The sequence below is a fragment of the Pristiophorus japonicus genome, chromosome 2 (genome assembly GCF_044704955.1).
Source record: "Pristiophorus japonicus isolate sPriJap1 chromosome 2, sPriJap1.hap1, whole genome shotgun sequence".
Lineage (NCBI taxonomy): Eukaryota > Metazoa > Chordata > Chondrichthyes > Pristiophoridae > Pristiophorus > Pristiophorus japonicus.
This window is the reverse complement of record NC_091978.1, coordinates 258,389,430-258,405,009: the sequence shown is the minus strand read 5'-3', so window position 1 is coordinate 258,405,009 and position 15,580 is coordinate 258,389,430. Positions and strand designations below refer to the sequence as shown.

Genomic DNA, 15,580 nt, shown 5'->3' with positions numbered 1-15,580 from the left:
CCATCTGAGAAGAAATTCCTCCTCATCTCAGTTTTAAATGGGGGGCCCCCTTATCCTGATACTATGCCCCCAAGTTTTAGTTTTTCCCCATGAGTGGAAATATCCTCTCTGCATCCGCCTTGTCGAGCCTCCTCATTATCTTATATGTTTTGATAAGATCACCTCTCATTCTTCTGAACTCCAGTGAGTATAGGCCCAACTTACTCAACCTAGCTTCATAAGGCAACCCCCTCATCTCCGGAATCAACCTAGTGAACCTTCTCTGAACAGCCTCCAATGCAAGTATATCCTTTCTTAAATAGGGAGACCAAAACTGTACACAGTACTCCAGGTGTGGCCTCACCAATACCCTGTACAGTTGTAGCAGGACTTCTCTGCTTATATACTCTATTCCCCTTGCAATGAAGGCCAACATTCCATTTGCCTTCCTGATTACTTGCTGTACCTGCATACTAACTTTTTGTGTTTCATGCACAAGGACCCCCAGGTCCCTCTGTACTGTAGCACTTTGCAGTTTTTCTCCATTTAAGTTATAATTTGCTTTTCGATTTTTTTTTTTTTTTCCCCCCCCCCCCCCCCCCCCTGCCAAAGTGGATAACCTCACACTTTCCCACATTATACTCCATCTGCCAAAATTTTGCCCACTCACTTAGCCTGTCTATATCCCTTTGCAGATTTTTTGTGTCCTCACAATTTACTTTCCCACCCATCTTTGTATCATCAGCAAACTTGGCTACATTACACTCGGTCCCTTCATCCAAGTCATTAATATAGATTGTAACTAGTTGATGCCCCAGCACCGATCCCTGCGGCACCCCACTAGCTATTGTTTATCAACCGGAAATTGACCCATTTATCCCAACTCTCTGTTTCCTGTTAGTTAGCCAATCCTCTATCCCTGCTAATATATTACCCCCCAATCCTGTGAACTTTTATCTTATACAGTAACCTTTTATACGGTACCTTATCAAATGCCTTCTCGAAATCCAAACACACTATCCACTGGTTCCTCCTTATCCACCCTGCTCATTACATCCTCAAAGAACTCCAGCAAATTTGTCAAGATGATTTCCCTTTCATAAAACCATGCTGACTTTCATAAAAGAATTACCGAGGTTAAACTGACTGGTCTGTATTGCTGGGTTTATCTTTGCACCCTTTTTTGCACAAGGGTGTAACATTTGCAGTTCTCTAGTCCTATGGTACCTCTCTTGTATCTAAGCAGGATTGGAAGATTATGGCCAGTGATTTCCAGATTAACTTCCCTCTGCATCCTTGGGTGCATCCCATCTGGTCCTGCTTGACTTACCTACTTTAAGTACAGCCAGTCTTTCTCATACCTCTATCAATTTTTATCTCAATCCAGTGTCTCCATTACCTCCTCTTTCACTAAGACTTTGGCAGCATCCTCTTCTTTGGTAAAGACAGAAGCAAAGTACTCATTTAGTACCTTTCCCGTCATGCATCGGTCTCCTTTTTGGTCCTTAATTGGCCCCACTTCTCCTCTTACAAACCATTTCCTATTTATGTGCCTATAGAAGACTTGAATTTTTTTAATCAACCTCCAAGGTCTTTGCTATGGCTGTAACAATAAAATTAGAGAAACTGGTATTTAATATATGCAGTTGGCACAAAATCTATTTTAGAAGAATATGGTATGTGGTCAGGTAGATCCAGATTTGAATTATATTGCAGACACTGGTAGTTTTTTTTTTATTGCGTTTTCGCCGATAATGCGATACCTGTCCCATTGTCAACATGGATAGAAACTCATGGGCAGAAGATCACAGGCAGATCATCTGTGATTTTTCGATCCATACTAACAACATGCCAAGGACTAAGGGCAAGCAAGCACACACCCAGGTGCCATGGGCAAGCACTCAAAATCGACACTTCGTTGTCAATTAATGTTATGGCATCAATATTAGAACAAATCAAATTCACTGTGTGAGTGGGCTGTTGCTTGTTTCACATTAAGAGCCCAATCTTCAAAAGTTGCCTTTGTATCAACATTATTCTTTTTGCATCAAGTTTTGCGCTGAGTTTCACCAAAATTCTCTTTTCTGCTCCTAGAATCAATTTGTGAAATCTTGCAGGCATGTATGTAATAATTGTGGAAATGATAGTATGGTGATATAAATAGTGTGTGATCTGCTAATAACTGCTTCAGTCTTAAGACTACCAGAAAGTTTGAAGTGAATAGTAACAGAGTCGTGACTTCTGGATATCATCCACTCCAACGATGTCCTTTGTCGGGGATTGGAAGAACGTGATCCGTCTTTCATGAGTTCCCTCTCTCTCCTCCAATGTCTCTTCCCCGCCCCCCCCCCCCCCCAACCCCATGTCTCTTTCTTTCCCCCCCCCCCCCCAGCCTCTCTCTCTCTCTCTCTCTCTCTCTCCAATCAGCCTCTTCACCCTCCCCCAACTAGTCTCTTTCTCTCTTTCCCACCCTCGCTCACCAAACCAGTCTTTCTCTTCACCCACCCTTCCCCCCCAACCAGTCTCTCTCTTCACCCTCCCCCCCCCCCCCCGCCCAACCAGTCTCTCTCTTCACCCTCCCCACCCAACCAGTCTCTCTCTTCACCCTCCCCCCAACCAGTCTCTCTCTTTACCCTCCCCCCCCAACCAGTCTCTCTTCACCCTCCCCCCCCCCCCCAACCAGTCTCTCTCTTCACCCTCCCCACCCCAACCAGTCTCTCTCTTCACCCTCCCCCCCAACCAGTCTCTCTCTTTACCCTCCCCCCCCCCAACCAGTCTCTCTCTTCACCCTCCCCCCCCCCCCCCAACCAGTCTCTCTCTTCACCCTCCCCCCCCCCCCAACCAGTCTCTCTTTACCCTCCCCACCCAACCAGTCTCTCTCTTCACCCACCACCCCCCCACCCAACCAGTCTCTCTCTTCACCCACCCCCCCAGTCTCTCTCTTCCCCCTCCCAAACAGTTTCTCTCTTTCCTCCTCCCCCCTCCCAACCCAACCAGTCTCTCTCTTCACCAACCCCCAGTCTCTCTCTTCACCCTCCCCCCCCCCCAGTCTCTCTCTTCACCCTCCCCCCCCCCACCCTCTCTTCACCCTCCCCCCCCCCCCACCCAACCAGTCTCTCTCTTCACCCACCCCCCCAGTCTCTCTCTCTCTCTCTTCCCGCCCCCCCCCCCCGCAAACAGTTTCTCTCTTTCCTCCTCCACCCCCCCCCAACCCAACCAGTCTCTCTCTTCACCCACCCCCCCAGTCTCTCTCTTCACCCACCCCCCCCCAGTCTCTCTCTCTCTCTCTTCCCGCCCCCCCCCGCAAACAGTTTCTCTCTTTCCTCCTCCACCACCCCCCCCAACCCAACCAGTCTCTCTCTTCACCCTCCCCCCACCCAACCAGTCTCTCTCTTCATCCATCCCCCCCAGTCTCTCTCTTCACCCCCCCCCCCCCCCATCCAACCAGTCTCTCTCTCTCTCTCTCTTTCTCTTCCCGCCCCGCCCCCCCCCCCCGGCAAACAGTTTCTCTCTTTCCTCCTCCTCCACCCTCCCCAACCCAACCAGTCTCTCTCTTCACCCTCCCCCCACCCAACCAGTCTCTCTCTTCACCCCCCCCCACCCAACCAGTCTCTCTCTTCACCCCCCCCACCCAACCAGTCTCTCTCTTCACCCCCCCCACCCAACCAGTCTCTCTTCACCCCCCCCCCACCCAACCAGTCTCTCTTCACCCCCCCCCACCCAACCAGTCTCTCTCTTCACCCCCCCCACCCAACCAGTCTCTCTCTTCACCCCCCCCACCCAACCAGTCTCTCTCTTCACCCCCCCCACCCAACCAGTCTCTCTCTTCACCCCCCCACCCAACCAGTCTCTCTCTTCACCCCCCCCCCACCCAACCAGTCTCTCTCTTCACCCCCCCCACCCAACCAGTCTCTCTCTCTTCACCCCCCCTACCCAACCAGTCTCTCTCTTCACCCCCCCCACCCAACCAGTCTCTCTCTTCACCCCCCCCACCCAACCAGTCTCTCTCTTCACCCCCCCCACCCAACCAGTCTCTCTCTTCACCCCCCCCACCCAACCAGTCTCTCTCTCTTCACCCCCCCCTACCCAACCAGTCTCTCTCTCTTCACCCCCCCCACCCAACCAGTCTCTCTCTTCACCCCCCCCACCCAACCAGTCTCTCTCTTCACCCCCCCCTACCCAACCAGTCTCTCTCTTCACCCCCCCCACCCAACCAGTCTCTCTCTTCACCCCCCCCACCCAACCAGTCTCTCTCTCTTCACCCCCCCCACCCAACCAGTCTCTCTCTTCACCCCCCCCACCCAACCAGTCTCTCTCTTCACCCCCCCCCACCCAACCAGTCTCTCTCTTCACCCCCCCCCCACCCAACCAGTCTCTCTCTTCACCCCCCCCCACCCAACCAGTCTCTCTCTCTTCACCCCCCCCACCCAACCAGTCTCTCTCTCTTCACCCCCCCCCACCCAACCAGTCTCTCTCTCTTCACCCCCCCCCACCCAACCAGTCTCTCTCTTCACCCTCCCTCACCAACCAGTCTCTCTCTCTTCACCCCCCCCCCACCAGTCTCTCTCTTCACCGCCCCCCCACCCAACCAACCAGTCTCTCTCTTCACCCCCCACCCAACCAGTCTCTCTCTCTTTCTCTTCCCCTTCCTCCCCCTCCCCTCAAACAGTTTCTCTCTTTCCTCCTCCACCCCCAACTAATCTCTTCCTTCCCCCCCCCCTCTCTCTCCTTCCCCCCCCCCCCCTCTCTCTCTCCTTTCCCTCCCCCCCCCCTCTCTCTCCCCTTTCCCTCCCCCCCCCCCCTCTCTCTCCCCTCTCCCCTCCCAAAAAGGCTCTCTCTTGCCCTCCAACCAGGTCCAGCGGGTGGCTCGGTGGTCCAGCGGGGAGCTCGCGGCTCCGGGCCCAGCAGGGAGCTCGGGTCGGGGCCGCTAAATCACCAGGGAAATAGGAGCGCCGAAAACAAGAACATTAGCTCCAAGCTGCTCGGTCGGGGGCTCAGCGGGGAACTCACGGCTCATGGTGGGGGCTCGGAGCCCGATCGGAGGCTCGCAGCTCAGCGGAAGGCTCGGGGCCCAGTTGGCCGGAGAAACAGGCTCACGGAGGAGCAGCAACTCGCTGCCATCAGGCGCACGCCGGCGTCCGGGGGGGGTGGAAGAGAGTCGAAGCCTCAGGTCGTGCTTCTGGCACCACGTGGATGGAATGATTCGGCCGGGAGGGGAGGCAGAGCTTGATGGGGCGGGGCTTAAAAAGTGCAGTACGGGCAAGGGGGGGCGAGTGGCTGGACAGACACCTGTCTATCAAAAAAAGTGCAGTACAAGTATTTAGTCCTAATGATGAATGCTGGCGAGTTATTCAATTATGGAGACATTTCCAGAATATCCTCAGGCAGTGTCCACAAATGCAAATTTCTAACAGGATTGACTTCATTTCGCAATCAGCCGTAGGATTGCTTTGTCCATTCTTTTGCCATACTTGGCTGGGACCAGGGAAGGCCAATTAAAGTGTCCTCACTGCTTTTTAGAAAGAAACACACAGTTTTACCTTTATGGCATTTCATAACATGGGAAGGTTCAAACTTGAAAATGCATAATGATGTGGGCAGTTGGTACAAATGTATTAGAAAATGATAAAACAGATCCATGGGTTGAAACCCTAACATCAGCGAGAATATATTGTAATTATAATTTAGAATGTAGGAAATTTAGCACATCTGATAGAACACATTTTGAAGTCAATATAAATAGAAAGAAATGATAGCAGTAATCTAAAAGTAATCAGCACTCTCATCTGATTGAGTAAATCTTAATATTAGCATCATCTGACCTTTGGGGCTAATGTTCCTTTGTGAACATAAGCTGACTCGTGAGTCTTTTTGAGAGAAAAGGGGAAATGTGTTAGCAGTTGATAATTGGGAATTACAAGCTTACTTCCTGAAACAGCCATCTTTGAAAACTCCGTGTTGGCTACTGTGAGTCTTTGCACTGCAGTAGACCTAACCTCTGTTGTGGTACAAAATGTGTCAGTGTATATTTACTCTTGCTTAAGTTTTAATGAAAAATGACCACATTTACTGTGTTGTACATCTTACTGAACAAACCTCCCATGACTAGATATGACAGAGCTATTCAAGACTGGTTGGTGTGATGCCACTCCTTTAATAGCAGAAACATGTTTTGGCAGAATGGAAATGGGACTCAGAAGGCTCTATTATACACCTTAATACTGGCACAACCACTTTGCCAACAAATGTTATGCTTGGATCTGGATTTCTGTAAGTGTTAGATAAAAAATAGCCAACTTGTTCAGTTCTGTCCTATGGTGCATTTGGTAATGAATCTGCATTTCAATGTACATGAAAATAACAGAAGAAACTGACCAGAAATAAATGTTTTATACCAAATTGATCAGATGTGCAAACTGGATAGTGAGTTGACTGCATTTATTAGCCAAAGGTATTAAAAAAAAAACAAATTGGGGAACATTGCTCAGCTTTGATATCTGAAATTTCACACAGTGGGAGTGACTGGGTGTGGTTTATCGGAAATATGTTTTTAAAACAATTGAAATCGAGATATCCGTGTAAAAGAAAATTGGTGAGAATCATGCCAGCTATTTTAATTGTAATAATTAACATCTAATAGTCTGATTAAAACTAGTAGAAATCTTTAATCGATGATAATAAAAATTGCAGAACAGTGACAGCTCATGATAGCTTTGCTCAGATCATTTCCATGAGTGTCATTACTTAACCATAAAAACTGGTTGACAACAAGCTGTTGTAGATTGAAGAATTTGAACATTAATTTAGTGTGAGCTGCTGAATGAATAGAACTGGTTCATAGGCATGATCATTCAGAAGGGGATACTTTTGATGAGACTTTATCTCCCAGCTCCGATTACATAAGTGAAATTGTTTCTTAAAATGGTCGTAAATTGAGAGTCTCCCAGCCAAAACTTGCAATGGCAGTGGTTCCCACACAAAATCTGTTTGAATATCTTCTGGCTGTACTGAAGGTGACACTATTTTTAGTGGATTCTTGGAGCTGTGGTTGGCTCTTTTACTGGCTAAAGCAGTATTCATGAAACTGTTCCTAAAAGGTCACTGGAGAGTGCTTTATAGTACAGACTGGACAGATGATATAACTTCCTACCTGACTGAGATAGGTACAAATATGGTTGTGACTGCATGCACCCCACCCCATCAACTGAGATTATATAGGTAATGATGGAACTGGATTTTGAGGTCAGAGGTGAATGAATGGAGCCAGGTGTTCGTTATACATGCACATATCCACAGACTTTCTATGGGGTTTTGCACAGGAACTTGAGAGCCAAAAATTGCAGCCCACTCTACAGAGTATGAACAGGGCAAGCAACTGTGTATCTCAACCAATCGGAGTAAAGAATCAGTACTGAGCAGTGCAGAGTCTGAACTAGGAAGTGTAAGTTGGAATATGGAATTTAATGTCAAATCACATACATCAAGCAAAATAAAAAGAGGGAAATATGGATTAAATTGAGAGAGATAAGAGACAACAGAAAAAAATGATTTGCTCTCTTTTAAATCTCCCAATAATTAAAATCTGAAGGAATGAGACTACACAGTTGTAAAAGTTAATTTTCAGTGCCAGAAAAGTTGGCTGGTAGTAATTAAGACTGTTAAAATGGTACTTAGACTGGAATGGACAAGCCCTAACTTTCTGGCGCGTTTAGTCCGTATCTGAGGCAAGTACAGCAACTTCACTCAGTTCAATGTATTTCAGTGGTGAGTAGGACAGCGAGATGCCATTTTTGGAAAGCTTTTGGAGGAGCAGGGCATCTCGGACAGCAACTTACTGATTTCTGCATTTAACTGTGCATGTGCAGTCACTAAGTTGCTGCCCGATTTCCACGTAAATAACGGTGAGCACTGTTGTTTCTACAGCAATATCCAGCAGATTAACTTTCAATAAGGTAAAGTAGGTAGATGTCAGAATCTTCTTGCTGTGGTTTTACTGGCTTGATGATGAAGCCAGTAAAGAAATGAAGGAAACAGTCTTCAGTTACAGAAACTCCCCTATCCTTTTGACCGCAGTTCCTTTTTTCTGTTTGCATAAAGTGCTTACTACATTAATGGAATCACCATATGTGGGGTAATAATAGACTCAAATGTTTTATTGGTAACATTGTACTTACGTTTGATATTTGACAAGCCTCTCTGGGGAGCAAGTACAGTATTGACCTGTTGGCTATTATCGTCAATTTGGGGCCCCTACAGTCTGTTTTATAGAACGGGCCTCCGCAGTGTTTTATAGAACCGAACCGAACCGAACAGCAGATGGTGCTGCAGGTGAACAGTGTGTCTGCCTTAATCAAACAACTACTGAGCGTGACGTTTTTATATGGTGTACATCTGGAAATAAAAAAGAATTCTCAAGATAAACACAACTAAAGTGGAAGCAACAGCTCTTTGCACAATTGGTGGAGTTTCTGCGAGTTGTATCTGTGCAGTCTGGCGGGATTGAAAGTACCAGTGCAAAACATCGAGGAATTTTAAAAGGAATTTTAAAAGTTTGTGTTGTCTGCAATCTTTTAAACTGGTTCAAGATTCAGTTCACCACAATCAGGCCCTGTCCATAAAGCAAGCCACACCTTCAAGTCAAATTGTGAGTTTCCACCGATTGCACTAGTTCAGGAAGGCTTTTCAAATTGCATTAATTTTCTTCGGTGCACAGACCCTAGTAGGCAAAATGTAAACATTTTATTTCATATCAAAATATATTTAATTTTAATTATATTTAATTTTACTAAACCCAACTAGTGTACACTAATGAAATTATTAAATGGTTCAGTATAGTTTTTAAGTCATTTTCATATCTGGTTACTCACAGGTGGAGGACTGGACACCCTTATCAAATCAACAACAACAACTTGTATTTATATAGCGCCTTTAACGTAGTGAAGCGTCCCAAGGCGCTTCACAGTAGTATTATGAGAAATTAGGGCAGGTGACTAAAAGCTTGGTCAAAGAGGTAAGTTTTAAGGAGTGTCTTGAAGGAAAGGGAGGTAAAGAGGCGGAGAAGTTTAATAAGAACATAAGAACATAAGAATTAGGAACAGGAGTAGGCCATCTAGCCCCTCGAGCCTGCTCCGCCATTTAACAAGATCATGGCTGATCTGGCCGTGGACTCAGCTCCACTTACCTGCCTGCAGGGAATTCCAGAGCTTAAGGCCTAGGTAACAGAAGACATGGCCACCAATGGTTGAGCGATTTATAATCAGGGATGCTCAAGAGGGCAGAATTAGAGGAGCGCAGACAACTCTGTGGGAGGGGAGGGGGGGCGGGGAGGATTGTGGGGCTAGAGGAGATTAGAGATAGGGAGGGGCGAGGCCATGGAGGGATTTGAAAACCAGGATGAGAATTTTGAAATCGAGGCGTTGTTTAACCGGGAGCCAATGCAGGTCAGCGAGCACAGGGGGCCCAGAAGAGCCGAGGGCCCAGGGGCAGCACGGGGCAGCCTACACTGTGATATGTGTGTGCACTAAGTCCATGCAGCAGAGCAGGTCTCCAGTCGTCCTGCTTAACTCTTGCCACTGGATAAAGGGCTAGCTCTGTCAAACCCGTGTGGTGGCTGATGTGCAACGGTCACCATGTTAAAAAATCCACGCACTGGCATCTTCCACCCCTGGATTTCAGGATTGGAATATCTGGTCCTTCATTGAAACATCTGCAAACTCATCCTTTTTTGTGTGGAAGCAAGTCATCCTCATTCGAGGAACCGCCTATAATGATGATGGGTGAGTGGGACTTGGCGCAAGTTAGGATATGAGCAGCAGAGTTTTGGATCACCTCTAGTTTACGTGGGGTAGAATGTGGGAGGCCAGCCAGGAGTGCGTTGGAATAGTCAAGTCTAGAGTTAACAAAGGCATGGATGAGGGCTTCAGCAGCAGATGAGCTGAGGCAAGGGTGGAGACGGGTGATGTTATGGGGTGGAAATAGGCGGTCTTGGTTATGCTGCAAATATGCATTCGATAGCTCATTTCAAGGTCAAATATGGCACCAAGGTTGCAAACAGTCTGGTTCAGCCTCAGACAGAAGTTGAGGAGAGAGATGGAGTCAGTGGCTAGAGAATGGAGTTTGTGACGGTGACCGAACACAAACCTTATTTTTGATGATTAAATCCATTTTCAGGTGTATTAATAAAATTCCGGCACATTACCACTCTGAAGTACATCGAAGAATATTTTTTAATGAAAAGAAAAAATATACAATTACGTTCTATCATGCTGTCCGACTGCGCTGGTTCATGAAAGATTTTGTGATTATGCAAATCTATTTTAGCAGAAACTTGGAAGTGTAATCGAACCAGCGCACATTCAAGTGCATTTTGGGCAGAATTTCAAGATTTGCGCCCAAGGCAAAAACTCTACCCCATATAGAAAGAAAGAGGGAGTGACATAAAATCAAGGGAAAAATAAATGGCTTTGAGGGGCATTGAATGTATAAGATAGACTGAAGAGAGTAGATGTTGATGAAAGAAAATATTTCTAGGGAGAGAGGAATTCTAAGGAGAGAGAGGAAAAGAGTTGCAAATTTACAGGGCCGAAAATTCAGTACCGCCCAGTTTGGGAGTGTTAACAGCTGCGATACGGGAGTTCCTGTGCCAAGCGCAGAATTCCTGCCATGCAAGTTATGTTGGGCTTGCCGCCCCTGAGAGGAAGTGGAGCGCAAAATATCACGCTCCACTTCCTCTCTAGGGTGGGACCGGGGCACAAAGCGACGCAAAGTTCCCCTGCCGACTCTGCAGAACAGAAACGGGGGCCATCACTGGCCCACCAGGGAGCGGGGTGCCATGGCAGCAAGCCAGCACACAAGTGGAGTGCCGGGCTGTAAGATCGCGGCACGGACCCCTCGATCTACAATCTGCAACCAGTAAGTCGGCCACTTTAACATTTTTTACTGCCGCACCTCCCCTTTAATTTTCACCCCGTGAGCAGCCTACAGACGTGGTGCTAACGGGAGGTGTAAACTACCTGAATTTTTCCCCCACAGTATGCAAAAGTATTTGAGAGAAAGGAGACTGAAAGTTGGCAATGCTGACTTCGGGTGATCGTGTAAAACGGGCAATATACATCCCTCCAGATGTTCATTTCATCTTTCCAAAGACTGAATGAAAAATGGAAAGGAAGGAGAGATAATCAGTGGGAGATAATTAGAGAGGGAGAAAGGCACAATTTTTTTTTGTCTGTAAGCAGTGGCACAAGAGATTAACTAGTACGACTGAGTTTATGAAGTATTGTCCGAGGGACCTTTCAATTGCCCCTGTTACACTCTCTCAGACAGAACAGACTGTGACACTGCAATTTAAACTGTGACATACTAGGGCATGAGTGCTTAATAAATTTGTCTACAATTCTTTCGCCACTATTTAAATGGAAACATTAGCCTATTTACTTTAGATGGGTTAATGACTCCTCCAAAATAATAGAGAGGGATTTAGAATGAACACATTTGGTGTTTGTACTTTAGTATCCCAGGATGTAATTTCAGGGTCTGTCTTTAAATGAGTATTGATGATGATTCAGATTCACCATTAATAGATTCAAACAAAGGAGCTTCAACACATTTGTAATTATCAGGGTGACTGTTCCTGAGAGACAAATGTTTACAAAATAGTAAAAAAATAAACTGAGTGGCATGAGGTTTGTGGGCTCCTGGTACCTAAAGCTGTATCAGTGCACTATTGCAGTTATCCTCTTTCAGATGAGGCATTAAACCGAGGCCATATCTGCTCCCTTAGATGGACATAAGATTCCATGGCACTATTCAAAGAAGAGCAGGGAATTATGTTGGTTTTCTGGCCAACATTTATCCCCCCAACCAAATCACTAAAATGCAGATTATCTGGTCATTTATCTTCGTGCTGTTTGTGGGATCTGTGAGCAGAAATTGCCTGTGACATTTATTTGCTTAACAACAGTGACTATACTTCATTAAGTAATTCAATGGCTGTGAAATGTTTTGGGATGTCCTGAGATCATGAAAATCACACTATAAATGCAAATGTTTTTTTCTCTCTTGCCTTCTTGCTTTGTTTCTTTCTATTAGTAGTCCAGGACTACCTTTTCCAAAAGGTCTTGCTAATGACGACAAACCACTGATTATACAAAGATCATTAAGATTATGTTTGTTGAGGTGGAAAATATCTCCCTTCACCAGTGCTAAATATACAGGTAAAATGGGGTTAAGAGCCATGCAACTCTTGCAGACAAGTTTGCGTGCATCATAACTGCAACATTTATAATAAAAGATGAAAACTCTTTGTCATTCAGTATTTTATAGCAGCAACTTGCAGGCGAGATAACCATCTTTTTAAATCATACTCTACTGTTTACTTATGGATTACTGCTATCACCATGTAATAACAAGCTTTACTCCCTTTTTTAATCAATTTTAATAGCCTTTGTCAAAACATACGTTTTAATATTTATTATCTTATTGCAATAGGAGGCAATAAAGGGCATTAATTAATTTGCAAATTATCTCACTGCAATTTTTGTAGAACCCAGTTATTGAAATTGTGCTTGCCATGCCTTATTTACACAAAAAAGTGAAGCCTTTAACTTTTATCTTCCTCTTGAGCCCCACAATCTCATTGGTTTAACCAATCAAAAGCTCACAATGTGAAGATTGGCAATAATTGATCAGACAAAGAAAGGACACTGTTAATTGCGATTGCATCAACATCATGGCCCTGACAGAAATTTGGTTGAGGGCCGATGACACCTTACTCTTAAATGAAGTATCCTCTCCTGGCTATACCTTCCACCATTTGCCCCACTCAGACTCTCGTCAGAAAATCACACCTTGGTCTGTCCCCCAGCTCCTCCGGCACTTTCTCCTCCTTTGAGCATTTCACCTTATTCCATCCCCTCACCTCTCAATTAAAATTTTTGTTCTCTACCACCTGCCCAAGTACCATAAAATGTTATTACCAAGATATATTCAAAGCTTTCCTCCCTCGGCCTCTGCATCGAGCGACTTCTCATCCTTGGTGATGTCAACCTCCATCTCAATTCATCATGCTACTATATTCACAGCCAGCCCCTCGACCTTGCCATCTCGCGTGGCCTCAATCACAGATAAGGCCATCTTTGACCACTTCCTCCGATCGCTCACCACCCCCAACCCTACTTCCTTCTGTGTCCGCCCCGGGAAAAACTCTCTTACAACTGCACTTACAAAATCCCAACTGTTCAGCCTTTGCCCTCCATTCACCACGACATGTCTGCAGCTACCGATCTGTTTCACCACACCCTCACCACCACCTTTGATGCCCTAGTCCCTACAGAACCAGTGGGAACCTGTTCAACCTTCGTTGTCTCCAGGCCAGGTCCAAGACTACCCCAACCTCTGTCGTCGAGCTACAGTACGCAGACGACGCTTGCATCTGTGCACATACAGAGGCTGAACTCCAGGACATAGTCGACGTATTTACTGAGGCGTACGAAAGCAGGGGCCTTACGCTAAACATCTGTAAGACAAAAGTCCTCCACCAGCTTGTCCTTGCCGCACAGCACTGTCCTCCAGTCATCAAGATCCATCGCATGGCCCTGGACAACGTGGACCACTTCCCATATCTTGGGAGCCTCCTATCAACAAGAACAGGTATTGATGACAAGATTCTACGCTGCCTCCAGTGCAGCCTTCGGCTGCCTGAGGAAAAGAGTGTTTGAAGACCAAGCCGTCAAAACTGCCACTAAGCTCATGGTCTACAGGGCTGTATTAATACCCGCCCTCCTTTATGGCTCAGAAACATGGACCATGTACAGTAGACACCTCGTCACTGGAGAAATACCCCCCCCACCAACGATGTCTCCGCAAGATCCTACAAATCCCCTAGGAGGACAGATACATCAACATTAACGACCTCGTCCAGGCCAACATGCCCAGCGTTGAAGCACTGACCACATTTGATCAGCTCCGCTGGGCAGGCCACATAGTTTGCATGCCAGACACGAGACTCCCAAAGCAAGCACTCTACTCGGAACTCCTTCAGGGCAAACGAGCCAAAGGTGGGCAGCGGAAACGTTACAAGGACATCCTCAAAGCCTCCCTGATAAAGTGCATCATCCCCACTGACACCTGGGAGTCCCTGACCAAAGACCACTCTAAGTGGAGGAAGTGCATCCGGGAGGGCGCTGAGCACCTCGAGTCTCGTCGCCGAGATCATGCAGAAATCAAGCACAGGCAGCGGAAAGAGCGTGCGGCAAACCAGTCCCACCCACCCCTTCCCTCAACGACTATCTGTCCCACCTGTGACAGAGACTGTGGTTCTCGTATTGGACTCTAAAGCCACCTAAGAACTCATGTTAAGAGTGGAAGCAAGTCTTCCTCGATTCCGAGGGACTGCCTATGGTGATGAATCTCTATTAAAACAATTACTCTCTCTCACCATGGCTGTTCCCCCGGTACTGCCCTCATCTTCACTCCCTTAAGTTCAAGGAATGCAGACAACTGGTTGAGCCATTCACCACCGGATCTGGCTGGACCAGATAAAGCATTGTCGGGTCCTGCTCTCGACTGCTAAAATTGCTCATTATTCCAGAATCATTCTGGAATGCAAAGATAAAGCCTGGCTTCTATTCTCCACTGCTAACCAGCTTCTTCAACCCCTCTCCCCGATCTCTTCCACCCTCGCCTCCAACAAATATGCAGAGCTCATGGACTTCTTTGTCTCTAAGATTGAGACCATCCATTCAGCTGCCTCTGCCACTTCCCTTCCTTCCCTTAGCCTGTTATATATGCAGACTATAGATATACTCTCCTGTGTAGTCACAGTAGAGTTGCATAAGATGGAGACTTGTTACCTGATGTACTATCAATAAGGTTTACACTGTGTATATACTATGCTGGCACCACTAGAGGGTGCAACTGGTGGGGATCGGGGTTTCCTGCCCCTGTGGCAGAGGCTGTCCACCAGGGGGCACTGCCGTGGGAAAACTGAGGGTCACCTGCATAGGTGTGCAGGGCCCAGTATAAAAGGCTGCTCACCATGCTTGTGCCTCACTCTGGAGTTACAAATAAAGGACCAAGGTCGCTACAGTTTTAGTGCAACACATTGCCTCGTGGAGTCATTCATAAGTACATTACAGACATAATAACTGGTGATGAGGATACGGACTTACACATGATTATGGCTACCTTTGGCACACTAAAAGACTTTGCAGAGGGTGATGATTGGGGTGACTTCACGGAAGACTCGAGCAATATTTCGTGGCAAACGACCTGGCAAGGGAGATGGACACATTGGCGGAGAAGCGCAAAGCTATACTACTGACCAGTTGTCGGCCCAAGGTCTACCGCCTCCTCTGGGACTTGCTGGCACCCACGAAGGCCAAGGATAAGACATACAATGAACTGACTGAACTAATTCGCGACCAACTAAAACCAAAACCAAAACAGAGCATCCTCATGGGCAGGCACAGATTCTATACTCACCGCAGACCTGAGGGCCAGGAGATTGCAAAATATGCTGCCGACTTCAGGAAACTTGCGGCACCGTGTGATTTTGGCACACACCTCAACGAAGCATTGCGAGACATGAATTGGCCATGAGGGC

At 46.8% G+C, this 15,580-nt stretch overlaps 1 protein-coding gene and 1 long non-coding RNA gene across 3 annotated transcripts in view; one reads left to right on the top strand and one right to left on the bottom strand.

Moving 5' to 3' along the window:
• LOC139233717 (uncharacterized) overlaps nt 1-5,158 on the bottom strand; it is a 28,197-nt gene extending 23,039 nt beyond the window's left edge. The window contains exon 1 of the long non-coding RNA XR_011588201.1: nt 4,990-5,158. This is a non-coding gene — a long non-coding RNA (uncharacterized lncRNA). The remainder of the gene's footprint in view (nt 1-4,989) is intronic.
• enpep (glutamyl aminopeptidase) overlaps nt 1-15,580 on the top strand; it is a 124,053-nt gene that overhangs the window by 33,906 nt on the left and 74,567 nt on the right. The gene's annotated exons all lie outside the window — the stretch shown is intronic.